An 11628-nucleotide genomic window follows, 5' to 3' on the forward strand; every position below is an offset into this window, starting at 1 on the left:
TGTGTGTTAACTGGGCCACATTTGGTGGAGGTGACTTACTCTAAGGGGCAGATTCGTCAAAGTACGAGTTCGAATCCCGAAATGGGTAAAATTCGGATTAGATACGATAATTTCTGATGATCGGAAATGTCATGAAAATGCTTATGGAAAAATAGTCACAATAATAGTGTATTGGCGATCTGAAAGTCACTAAATTTTCATTACTGAATGATCGCAAACAGCGATAATTACAATTTTAGATAATTACAATTTTAGATAAAAAAACTTTAGATAATTACAATTTTTTTTTTATAAGAAAAGCTAATACTTCTGTACATTGTGGCAGCTCCTTTAGAAAAGCTAATCATTACACAGTGTGAGTGTGTTTCTGACCTGTTTTGGGATGTGTCCAGATTAGTGTGCGGACAAGTGTCAGGCCTCTATGAAGGTGAATTGATAGCAGTAGTCATAGTTCTGTGGGCGTGGGGGAATGGGTGGCGGGTGCTCAGGTATTGGAATATTCTCCAGGTCCAATAGCCTCAGCTTGAGCTCTGTACTTAGAAGGACCTTCAAGTCATTCCTTGTATACTCGCTGGTCATTTCCTGACCCAGCAAGGCATTCAGTTCATTGATCCAGAGAAAGAACTCAATCTGTAGCTGCGATGAAGTTTAAACAGCTGTCTACATCATAACAGATGGAAAATGCCCTTTCCACAATTTCCTTATTTTGTTTTTCTTTTTCTCTCATGTGTGGGCAATCTCTTTAATATCAGACACTGAAATTTTTTCCAGGAGCATTTCCACTGTTGGATTATCAATGTTATCTTCCAGGTCTCCATATTGTATAGCTCTGTGTTTGGGGGAGAGGTGTCAGACCACAGTTTGTCTTGTCTCCTGCGGTTGCTGATCTTTTGAAACTTGGTACCCTCGCACAAGTAATGAAGTCTGTGCCGTTTTATCAGACTTAAAAGGTCTATTTTTAACGCCTTTCTCAGTTCCATCATTGGTGGGGAAAGGACTTCATCTTGGTTCACCCTTTCTGCCTGATGTAGTTTCAAAATTTCACTGTAATTTAGGGAGAAGATCCTTCCACAAAAGGAATCCACAGATGAGGGAGGATTTGCAAAGTTCCTAGATATCTGCTCTTTTACTTCGTTCATAATCTTGTCAAACTCTTCCTGGGTTGCCCTCATCTCCTTCCATGTTTTGTTAAGCAGCTGTATACAAACACAGAAGAGCTCCTGCAGAAAGTGATCTTGTGCATAAAACAAGGTGAGGAAATTTTGCCCAGTCTCTGAGGCAAGCTCTCCAACTCGTAGGATGTCACATAACATCATGCTGAGATGAATGCTGCTTCGTGCAAACGGTCAGGCATGCTGATCTTCCCGGCTGCTGTTTTCAAGCACAAACCTGCTGTAAGCATTGGGACATCTAGTAGAAAAGTACACCATGTTATCCAATGCCAGGAGTCTGGGAGGTGAAAAACACAAATCCTGTCAAGGACTTCCACTGTTAAGGAAGCCTAGCTTGCGGAATTCTTTAACGCAAAGTGAGCACCGTCTTCACCCTCCTGGGGAAATGCTGCAATTCGCAAACTTTGAAGTTGTTGCCGCTGGTCAGCATCATTAGCATCTATGCAGTTTCTCATGCATGGTTCCATGCAGTTTCTCATGCATGCTTCTTCAGTTGACTAATAAAGAGATGCAGACAAAGGTCATGGCTCTTTTCATTGCCTTAATGCAGAAAGTGAGAGTCAAGGAGAGAGAGGAGATGCTAGAATATATATGGAAGAAGAACATGCACCAGAACATGCACCAATTTATTCACAAGCATATAATAAACGAATGGTCGATCCTGGGGGATGAAATGAGCCAATACTTGTATGTTCTGCAATGTGTGAGTCTGGGACTCCCATTGAGTCCTATGGGAGGCTTCCAAAAACATGTACAGAAGGATCAAAGTCAGAAAGGTTTTCCGACTCACAATTGTACTGTTTGACGTGGCGGCCAGGGAACCCGCATGCCCGGGAAATGACTGATGCCGAGCTATGGCAGGAAAGGCTGTTGAACTAGTTGCACTGGCTGCTTCCCAGCCCTTATCTCCCTGGCTCCCAGGAACCCCACTGTAGAGCTAACAGCAGTGGAATGCAGACTTGTTCTAACCCATTCCAATCCCCTCCTCTACCCCATAGTTCCCTCTGTCTCCACCTCTCTTTCTCCCTCCCTCCTGTTCTCCTCCACCTTTCTCTCTCTCCTTTCTGCACAGGCTGACAAGAAATCAGTTACAGATACAAGCTGAGGGAACATGGAGCCTCCAAAGAATATAGTTAAAATCGCCATACAGATGATGGGAGCCTATGCACAGCTTATCGATCTAAATCAGAGCAAACCTTTGTCAGCTGTGCTAAAGGATGTATGCGATAATAATATTAATAACTCAGAACTCTATGCACTGCAGTATGTGGATGGACACCCAGAATACATTACTGAGTCAAACTGAAATGGCAGCATCCTGAGACTTACAACATCCCCGGACAAGGAGGCCAGCAGTCTTAGTAATGGAGCACAAAGCCAAAACCTAGATGTGAAGTCTGAATCTCTGAAGAAGCTTGCTGATCTTTCACGAGATGTTACATTTGCTCAGGAATTCATCAGCCCTGATGGTCTCACCATTTTATCCAAGATTATAGAAGAATAAAAAGAGCTGGGAAAGATAATGGCTCACAGGCTTAGAGCAATCTCAGAGCTGATGGAGCATGGCTTTGTCTCTTGGGAAACCTTCAGTACAACATTTATACACAAGGTTGTAACATTTGTCAACATGAATCTAATGGATTCAGAGATCACACAACTTTCATTGGCTATTCTGGAGAGTGTAGTGCAGAGTGACACCAACCATGGAGAGTTAGTAAGGTGGGAAGTTACCGTGGACAGGCTGCTTGTGCTTCTTCAGTTGACTAATAAAGAGATGCAGACAAAGGTCATGGCTCTTTTCATTGCCTTAATGCAGAAAGTGGCAGACAAGGAGAGAGAGGAGATGCTAGAATATACATGGAAGAAGAACATGCACCAGTTTATTCACAAGCATATAATACATGAATGGTCGATCCTGGGGGATGAAATGAGCCAATACCTGTATGTTCTGCAATGCTTGAGTCTGGACCTCCCATTGAGTCCTATGGGAGGCTTCCAAAAACACTCTGCAGCTCCAACCTGGCCCAAGGAAAGTTACAAAAATGAAGCTTTAATGAATCCGAAACATTCATACTCATGAGAAATACGATTTTGTCGTGTAAAATTTGTTGCAAAGTGTGAAAAAGTTGACCAAATTAAGGAAAAAAAACGCAGAAAATACGCACAATACGAAAACTTAAAAAAAATACATATTTTTTGTATTCGGAAACAATCGTATGTTGATAAATGTGCCCCTAAATGTTGCTTAAAGGAGAAGGAAAGGCTAATAAAGAGTTAATCTCAAGCTGCAGGCATACCTTCAGTTCTCTCAATAGTGCCCTTAAGTCTCCCCATATTTCGTCAAAAAGGAAAATACAGCTGGTGTGCCACAAAATGTGAAATTCAGTGAGGAGGCTCAATCACAATGGTGTAGGTTTCGCCAGGTCTACAAATTGGTACCATGTAGAAATGGGGGGGTTTAAAAAGGTGTTCACCTAGTGTTCTTTATACTGCACCAGAGGAAGGACCCCAGCGGTCCGAAACGTAGTGCTATGCATCTCTGAACTAATAAACAACACAGAACGCATTTGTCTCCCCATATTTCACCTGTTCAGAAGATCAGAAGCCAAACAGGAAGAAAAAACACTGAGCTGTGCAAAGAAAGTTCCCATAATACCTCACTCCTGCACAGACACCCAGACCAAGTGAATATGCTCAGTTAGTTAGACTATGAGTCAGCTTCCTGCTGATTGGCTCAGATCCACATTCCTAAGGGGGGAGTGAGTTCTTAGCATTCTTGAGGGAGGGGGGAGCAGGAGAGGGGAGAGAGCAGAAAACTGTGTGTCTCTGGCACAGGAATTACAGACACAAGAAAAAAATTTTCAGAGAAGTCAGTGCAGCGTTTCTGTGAGTACTTATGGCTGTATTTACATTTACCTTTCTGATAAAGCTTACTTAGTTTTTACCTTTCTTTCTCCTTTAATAAAGCTGTGGCCTCTAGTCCCTTATGGTTATGTTTGAGTAGGGAGCATAGAACATTTAGGCTTCATACACTAGTATTCTGAAATCCTGCTACTTATTTAATTAAAGGGGAAACACCCTCCCACCTCCCACCACCAAAATAAGAAAGGAGGGAACAGTTGTGCAAAAAAAAGTCAATTGTGTAGTTTAGAAATATGAAATAGGACTTCTGGGTGCTTACTTTAAAGAGGGTTCGGTACCTCCCCCCCCAATAAATGTGTTGCCACAATTGCCCATATCTTCCTGGAGAAGATTAGCAACTGACTTAGTAGAACCAAATGCAGAGTAGCTGCAGATGAAGAGATAAAGCATCGATACAGCATCTGCACAGAATTTCCATGGGTTCAAATGCAGTCTAAGAAGATCTAGTCTGGGCCCTTTAAGCAGCCTTTGTCTCCCAGAGTGTTCAGCATTAAAATCAACTGTTGCAATTGCTAGTAGGGAATAGGACTTCTGGGTGCTTACTTAAAAGAGGGTGCGCTATCCACCCCCCCCCAAAAAAAATGTGGGATTTATGTTGATTTATGAATGGGGGAGAAACAAAAACAGCAAATGAGACTAAGCAAGAGATGTTGGAAAACTATACTGGCAATGTGATATAGATGAGAAATAAGCAGCAGGCTGTCTATGGGTGCGAAAAAACAGCTGAAATAAAAAAGTATTTTTCCTTATAGAAACTAACTGAAAATGACATCAAATGAATCAGCCAATATGTATTATTGTTCAATATCCATTTACATCTCTCGCCCACAGCAATAAATTAGTGATTGGGTTGAACAGTATTTCAAGGGGTGGTTAAGTTCACTTCTTGTATGTTATAAAATGACCAGTTCTAAGCAACTTTTCAATTGGTCTTCATTATTTATTTAATATGTTTTTTTTCATTTTTGCCTTTTGCTTCTGAATCTTTTCAGCTTTCAAATGGGGGTCACTGACCCCAGCAGCCAATAGACTATTGCATTGTGAGGCTACAATGTTATTGTCATTGTTACATTTTACAATGTATCTTTTTAATCAGGTCCCTCCTATTCATATTCCAGTCTTTCATTCAAACCACTCCCTGGTTGCTAAGGTAATTTCAACCCTAGCAACCAGATAGCTGCTGAACAAAAAGTGAAACAAATAAAAAAAACACAAATAATTAAAAAAAAAAAGACCAATTGCAAATTGTCAAAGATCAACATATTCTACATCCTACAAAAATGTAACCCAAAGATGTACAACCTCTTTCAGTCAGTGGATTTACATACATTTAAACAAAGTCTCACATCTCACAATGGTCTGGCTGGAAAACTGAGAATTGAAGGGGCATTCTGGGGATGCTGACTGGCTGGCAAAAATCAGGACTGTCCTGTAAAACTTAGGCACTTGGGAGGCATTCTAAGTGGCACCCTGGGAAATAAAGAATATGGCTAGCACCATGTGAAATTTCAAAATTAAATATAAAAAATCTGATTGTGTTTTTGAAAAACAGATTTAAATGCAGGATTCTGCTGGGGAAGCTCTATTAACTGTTGTGTTTTGAAAAATCATATTTTCCCATGACAGTATTGCTTTAAGTAGATTTAAATCTACTGACACCAAGGATGCTGTGTAAGCCAGAGTTTGTAAATTAAAGCACCTCCTAAGTACTCTGTCATTTTGTCTGGCCCATTTATGGTATATACCATTTAAACAACGCTAAATCCACTTTCCTATCCAGGAGACCCCCCCCCCCAAAGAATAGAGAAGCACTTTCATACTAAATGGATAAACCTGTAGGTTAGCGCATTCGAACTGAAAACTAATATGCCTCCAAATATTTCTAGAAACGACACACCTCTAGGTTATTAGATGCGCTATAACTGTCAGTCAGAACTTTTTTCCATTCTCTTTTTTAGTGGTTAATGATTCAAAGCAGTTAAAAACTAAGTAGAGAAATGAAAATAGACAAAGGGAGAAAGAAGTAATTTTAGTGAAATTTTATTTTAGTATAAGGATAGTCAGATCAGCCCTGTAGGTTTGTGTGGGATTAGCGGTGTAAGATGGCTTCCTGGTCTTAATGGACCACTTCCTACTTGTTCCAACTGTAAAGCACAATGTTGTTGAAGTGCTGCCTATTTGGTCCAGGTCTCCGTGTGGAGTTGATTCAGTGCAGTTCACAAGACTCCATTGTTTCTTGGATAATGATATTCTGCCTGATACGAAAATATAAATTTTTATTAGTAAATCAGCAAGTCTAAAGTGTGTTTTCAAACCAAGGCAAATATGAAAGACTAAATGAAAGTCAAACAAGACATGAAGAAAATGAAACAAAAATGAACTGAGGTCTAAATAAGCACAGTCCAAAGGCTACTATGTGCAGATCCAAGCAGGAATGCACCTGACCAGACCCACTGCAAAAAAATATAAAATTAAAAAATTCAGAAAGAGAAATAACAATTTAAAAAAAACCTAAGTAAGCGATAACATTTGACCTCTGGGCTATAGCGTAGGTATTCCTATGCATTAATCACCCCCAGGTAGCATAAATCTGTGGGGGTATGTTACAGATAAGGGGGTGCTTTTCCTTGGCCTCCTTATCTGAAAGATACCTCCACATACAATATATTGTGTTGAAGTGCAAACCTTTAGCTATTTATAAGTGCCATCCTTGCTTTCCTACATGCAGTGTTTCTAATGTGATTCTTTGTAGAACGTGTGCTTTAAGAGAAGAAAATAACAGATTTAAAGGTTAAACTTCTCACCAAAATTTCCATGAGAACTTTGGAAGTGCACACTTTCAGCTATCTAGAGGCGCAGTCCTTGCTTTCCTACATGTGGAATTTTAAACACAATACCTTGTAGAAATCCCTGAAATTTGGATTTGGCATGAAATTAAGGGGGAAAAATGTTAGTTTTCTAATCATAATCTCAAAGACAAGTAACAACAACCTGCTAAATATCTATCTACAGCCTAAATAGATAATAGCTAAATAAAATGATGGGCAATATATACGGGACCAAACCGCTAAATAGTTCAAGGCTGAAAATGATTTTGCAAACTGTTTTGACTGACTAAGGCCAAATTTCCACCAAAATAAATTCTACATACCTTTTCTTTGGTGCAGAATCGTTGGCGTTTTTACTTAATCTCTGCTGTTGTGTATCCTCAGACACCAGACAATACAATGTAAAAAAGGAAAGAATTGTAGCAAGGAATGATACAGATAGCCTATGTAATTGCACTGAAAGGTGAGCTTTTGAGGTGCCAACAATAAAGCTTGTGGCATCAGCAGGAGAGATGAAATCATCTCATGGATTCATCACACACCACAAGTTTGATCAAACACCCTGTTGGTCATCTGGCACCTCAGTCAGCTATTTCCCCAGCGCAGTACGAGTAGAGACAGGAAATGCAGAAAGAGGAATACATAGAGAGAACTACAGAGATGCATTAAAACAATGTTGCAGCACACTTCCAGAAAACTCATAACAACACAGTACCTTTTGTGAGGAGGAAAGAAGCAGAGTATCAAATGGAAGCTTGGGTACTCCTGTGGCCACTTAGGTGAGCAAGTGACATGGCAAAGAGGTGGGAATTGAGGGCCACTTGATAGGGCCTGAGGTAGGGAGCGCTGTTGGAAAGGGCCTAGGATGTTTAGGACCATTAGAGAGGGCCCAAGGTGGTGAGATGGCAAGTAGAGACCCGTGATCCCCTATGCCCCCTTACCCTGTTCCCAACCCCCCCCACTCTCCCTGCACTTACATATATTGTTGGTACAAGGAGAGTGTGGGTGGCATCGGGGACCACGGGTCCTAAGTTTCACCATTGGTGAGTGCCATAGTTGGTGAGGGCTGTTGAGTTGGGCCTGAGGTGGAGAGGGCCAATGGTGAGGTCCTGAGGTTGGGAGGGCCAATGGTGAGGGCCCTAAGGTGTGAAGGGCCGATATTGAGGGCCCGAGGTGTGGAGGGCCGATGTTGAGAGCCCGAAGTGTGGAGGGCCGATGTTGAGGGCCCGAGGTGTGGAGGGCCGATGTTGAGGGCCAAAGGTAGGGAGGGCCGATGTTCAGGGCCAAAGGTAGAGAGGGCCGATGTTGAGGGCCAGAGGTGTGGAGGGCCGATGTTGAGGGCCCGAGGTGTGGAGGGCTGATGTTGGTAAGGGCCTAGGGTGTTTAGGACCATTAGAGAGGGACCAAGGCGGTGAGATGGCAAGTAGGGACCCGTGATCCCTGATGCCCCCTTCCCCTGTTCCCGACCCCCCCACTCTCCCTGCACTTACATATATTGTTGGTACAGGGAGAGTGTGGGTGGCATCGGGGACCACGGGTCCTAAGTTTCACCACTGGTGAGTGCCAGAGGTGGTGAAGGCTGTTGAGTTGGGCCTGAGGTGGAGAGGGCCAATGCTGAGGTCCTGAGGTTGGGAGGGCCAATGGTGATGGGCCTGAGGTCTGGAGGGCCGATGTTGAGAGCCCGAGGTGTGGAGGGCCGATGTGGAGGGCCCAAGGTGTTGAGGGCCCAAGGTGTGGAGGGTCAATGTTGAGGGCCTAAGGTGTGGATGGCCGATGTTGAGGACCAAAGATAGGGAGGGCCGATGTTGATAGCCAGAGGTGTGGAGGGCCGATGTTGGCAAGGGCCTAGGGTGTTTAGGACCATTAGAGAGGGCCCAAGGTGGTGAGATGGCAAGTAGGGACCCGTGATCCCCGATGCCCCCTTCCCCTGTTCCCGACCCCCCCACTCTCCCTGCACTTACATATATTGTTGGTACAGGGAGAGTGTGGGTGGCATCGGGGACCACGGGTCCCAATTTCACCACTGGTGAGTGCCAGAGGTGGTGAGGGCTGTTGAGTTGGGCCTGGGGTGGAAAGGACCAATGGTGAGGTCCTGAGGTTGGGAGGGCCAATAGTCAGGGCCCAAGGTGGTGAGGGCCAATGTTGAGGGCCCGTGGTGTAGAGGGCCGATGTTGAGGGCCAGCGGTGTGGAGGGCCGATGTGGAGGGCCAAAGGTGTGGAAGGCCGATGTTGAGGGCCAGAGGTGTGGAGGCCCGATGTTGAGGGCCAGAGGTGTGTAGGCCCGATGTTGAGGGCCCGAGGTGTGGAGGCCCGATGTTGAGGGCCAGAGGTGGGGAGGCCCAGATGTTGAGGGCAAGAGGTGTGGAGGCCCGATGTTGAGGGCCCGAGGTGGGGAGGGCCGATGTTGAGGGCCCGAGGTGGGGAGGGCCGATGTTGAGGGCCCGAGGTGTGGAGGGTCGATGTTGAGGGCCCAAGATGTGGAGGCCTGATGTTGAGGGCCAGAGGTGTGGAGGCCCGATGTTGAGGGCCCGAGGTGGGGAGGCCCGATGTTGAGGGCCAGAGGTGGGGAGGCCCCGATGTTGAGGGCCAGAGGTGGGGAGGCCCGATGTTGAGGGCCAGAGGTGTGGAGACCCGATGTTGAGGGCCAGAGGTGGGGAGGCCCGATGTTGAGGGCCAGAGGTGTGGAGGCCCGATGTTGAGGGCCACAGGTGTGGAGGCCCGATGTTGAGGGCCAGAGGTGTGGAGGCCCGATGTTGAGGGCCAGAGGTGTGGAGGCCCGATGTTGAGGGCCAGAGGTGTGGAGTCCCGATGTTGAGGGCTAGAGGTGGGGAGGCCCGATGTTGAGGGCAAGAGGTGTGGAGGCCCGATGTTGAGGGCAAGAGGTGTGGAGGCCCGATGTTGAGGGCAAGAGGTGTGGAGGCCCGATGTTGAGGGCAAGAGGTGTGGAGGCCCGATGTTGAGGGCCCGAGGTGGGGAGGGCCGATGTTGAGGGCCCGAGGTGGGGAGGCCCGAAGTTGAGGGCAAGAGGTGGGGAGGCCTGATGTTGAGGGCAAGAGGTGTGGAGGCCCGATGTTGAGGGCCCGAGGTGGGGAGGGCCGATGTTGAGGGCCCGAGGTGTGGAGGGCCGATGTTGAGGGCCAGAGGTGTGGAGGCCCGATGTTGAGGGCCAGAGGTGGGGAGGCCCGATGTTGAGGGCCAGAGGTGTGGAGGCCCGATGTTGAGGGCCAGAGGTGTGGAGGCCCGATGTTGAGGGCCAGAGGTGTGGAGGCCCGATGTTGAGGGCAAGAGGTGTGGAGTCCCGATGTTGAGGGCTAGAGGTGGGGAGGCCCGATGTTGAGGGCAAGAGGTGTGGAGGCCCGATGTTGAGGGCAAGAGGTGTGGAGGCCCGATGTTGAGGGCAAGAGGTGTGGAGGCCCGATGTTGAGGGCCCGAGGTGGGGAGGGCCGATGTTGAGGGCCCGAGGTGGGGAGGGCCGATGTTGAGGGCAAGAGGTGGGGAGGCCTGATGTTGAGGGCAAGAGGTGTGGAGGCCCGATGTTGAGGGCCCGAGGTGGGGAGGGCCGATGTTGAGGGCCCGAGGTGTGGAGGGCCGATGTTGAGGGCCAGAGGTGTGGAGGCCCGATGTTGAGGGCCAGAGGTGGGGAGGCCCGATGTTGAAGGCCAGAGGTGTGGAGGCCCGATGTTGAGGGCCAGAGGTGGGGAGGGCCGATGTTGAGGGCCAGAGGTGGGGAGGGCCGATGTTGAGGGCCCGAGGTGTGGAGGCCCGATGTTGAGGGCCAGAGGTGGGGAGGCCCGATGTTGAGGACCAGAGGTGTGGAGACCCGATGTTGAGGGCCAGAGGTGGGGAGGCCCGATGTTGAGGGCAAGAGGTGTGGAGGCCCGATGTTGAGGGCAAGAGGTGTGGAGGCCCGATGTTGAGGGCCTGAGGTGGGGAGGGCCGATGTTGAGGGCCCGAGGTGTGGAAGGCCGATGTTGAGGGCCCGAGATGTGGAGGCCTGATGTTGAGGGCCAGAGGTGTGGAGGCCCGATGTTGAGGGCCAGAGGTGGGGAGGCCCGATGTTGAAGGCCAGAGGTGTGGAGGCCCGATGTTGAGGGCCCGAGGTGGGGAGGGCCGATGTTGAGGGCCCGAGGTGTGGAGGGCCGATGTTGAGGGCCAGAGGTGTGGAGGCCCGATGTTGAGGGCCAGAGGTGGGGAGGCCCGATGTTGAGGGCCAGAGGTGTGGAGGCCCGATGTTGAGGGCCAGAGGTGTGGAGGCCCGATGTTGAGGGCCAGAGGTGTGGAGGCCCGATGTTGAGGGCCAGAGGTGTGGAGTCCCGATGTTGAGGGCTAGAGGTGGGGAGGCCCGATGTTGAAGGCAAGAGGTGTGGAGGCCCGATGTTGAGGGCAAGAGGTGTGGAGGCCCGATGTTGAGGGCAAGAGGTGTGGAGGCCCGATGTTGAGGGCCCGAGGTGGGGAGGGCCGATGTTGAGGGCCCGAGGTGGGGAGGGCCGATGTTGAGGGCAAGAGGTGGGGAGGCCTGATGTTGAGGGCAAGAGGTGTGGAGGCCCGATGTTGAGGGCCCGAGGTGGGGAGGGCCGATGTTGAGGGCCCGAGGTGTGGAGGGCCGATGTTGAGGGCCAGAGGTGTGGAGGCCCGATGTTGAGGGCCAGAGGTGGGGAGGCCCGATGTTGAAGGCCAGAGGTGTGGAGGCCCGATGTTGAGGGCCA

The 11628-nt window shown here is 48.1% G+C and overlaps 1 long non-coding RNA gene and 1 pseudogene across 1 annotated transcript; both read right to left on the minus strand.

The window, feature by feature from the left end:
• Nucleotides 1-382: 382 nt before the first annotated feature.
• On the minus strand, nucleotides 383-1475 carry LOC101734758 (annotated as a pseudogene).
• A 4643-nt stretch (nucleotides 1476-6118) lies between these two features.
• On the minus strand, nucleotides 6119-7859 carry LOC108648837. Its single transcript, XR_001925304.2, has 2 exons — nucleotides 7246-7859; nucleotides 6119-6349 (listed from the first exon to the last, which is right to left on the minus strand). It is a non-coding gene; the product is annotated as an uncharacterized LOC108648837 (long non-coding RNA).
• Nucleotides 7860-11628: the final 3769 nt, after the last annotated feature.

Source organism: Xenopus tropicalis, chromosome 9, assembly GCF_000004195.4.
Source record: "Xenopus tropicalis strain Nigerian chromosome 9, UCB_Xtro_10.0, whole genome shotgun sequence".
NCBI lineage: Eukaryota > Metazoa > Chordata > Amphibia > Anura > Pipidae > Xenopus > Xenopus tropicalis.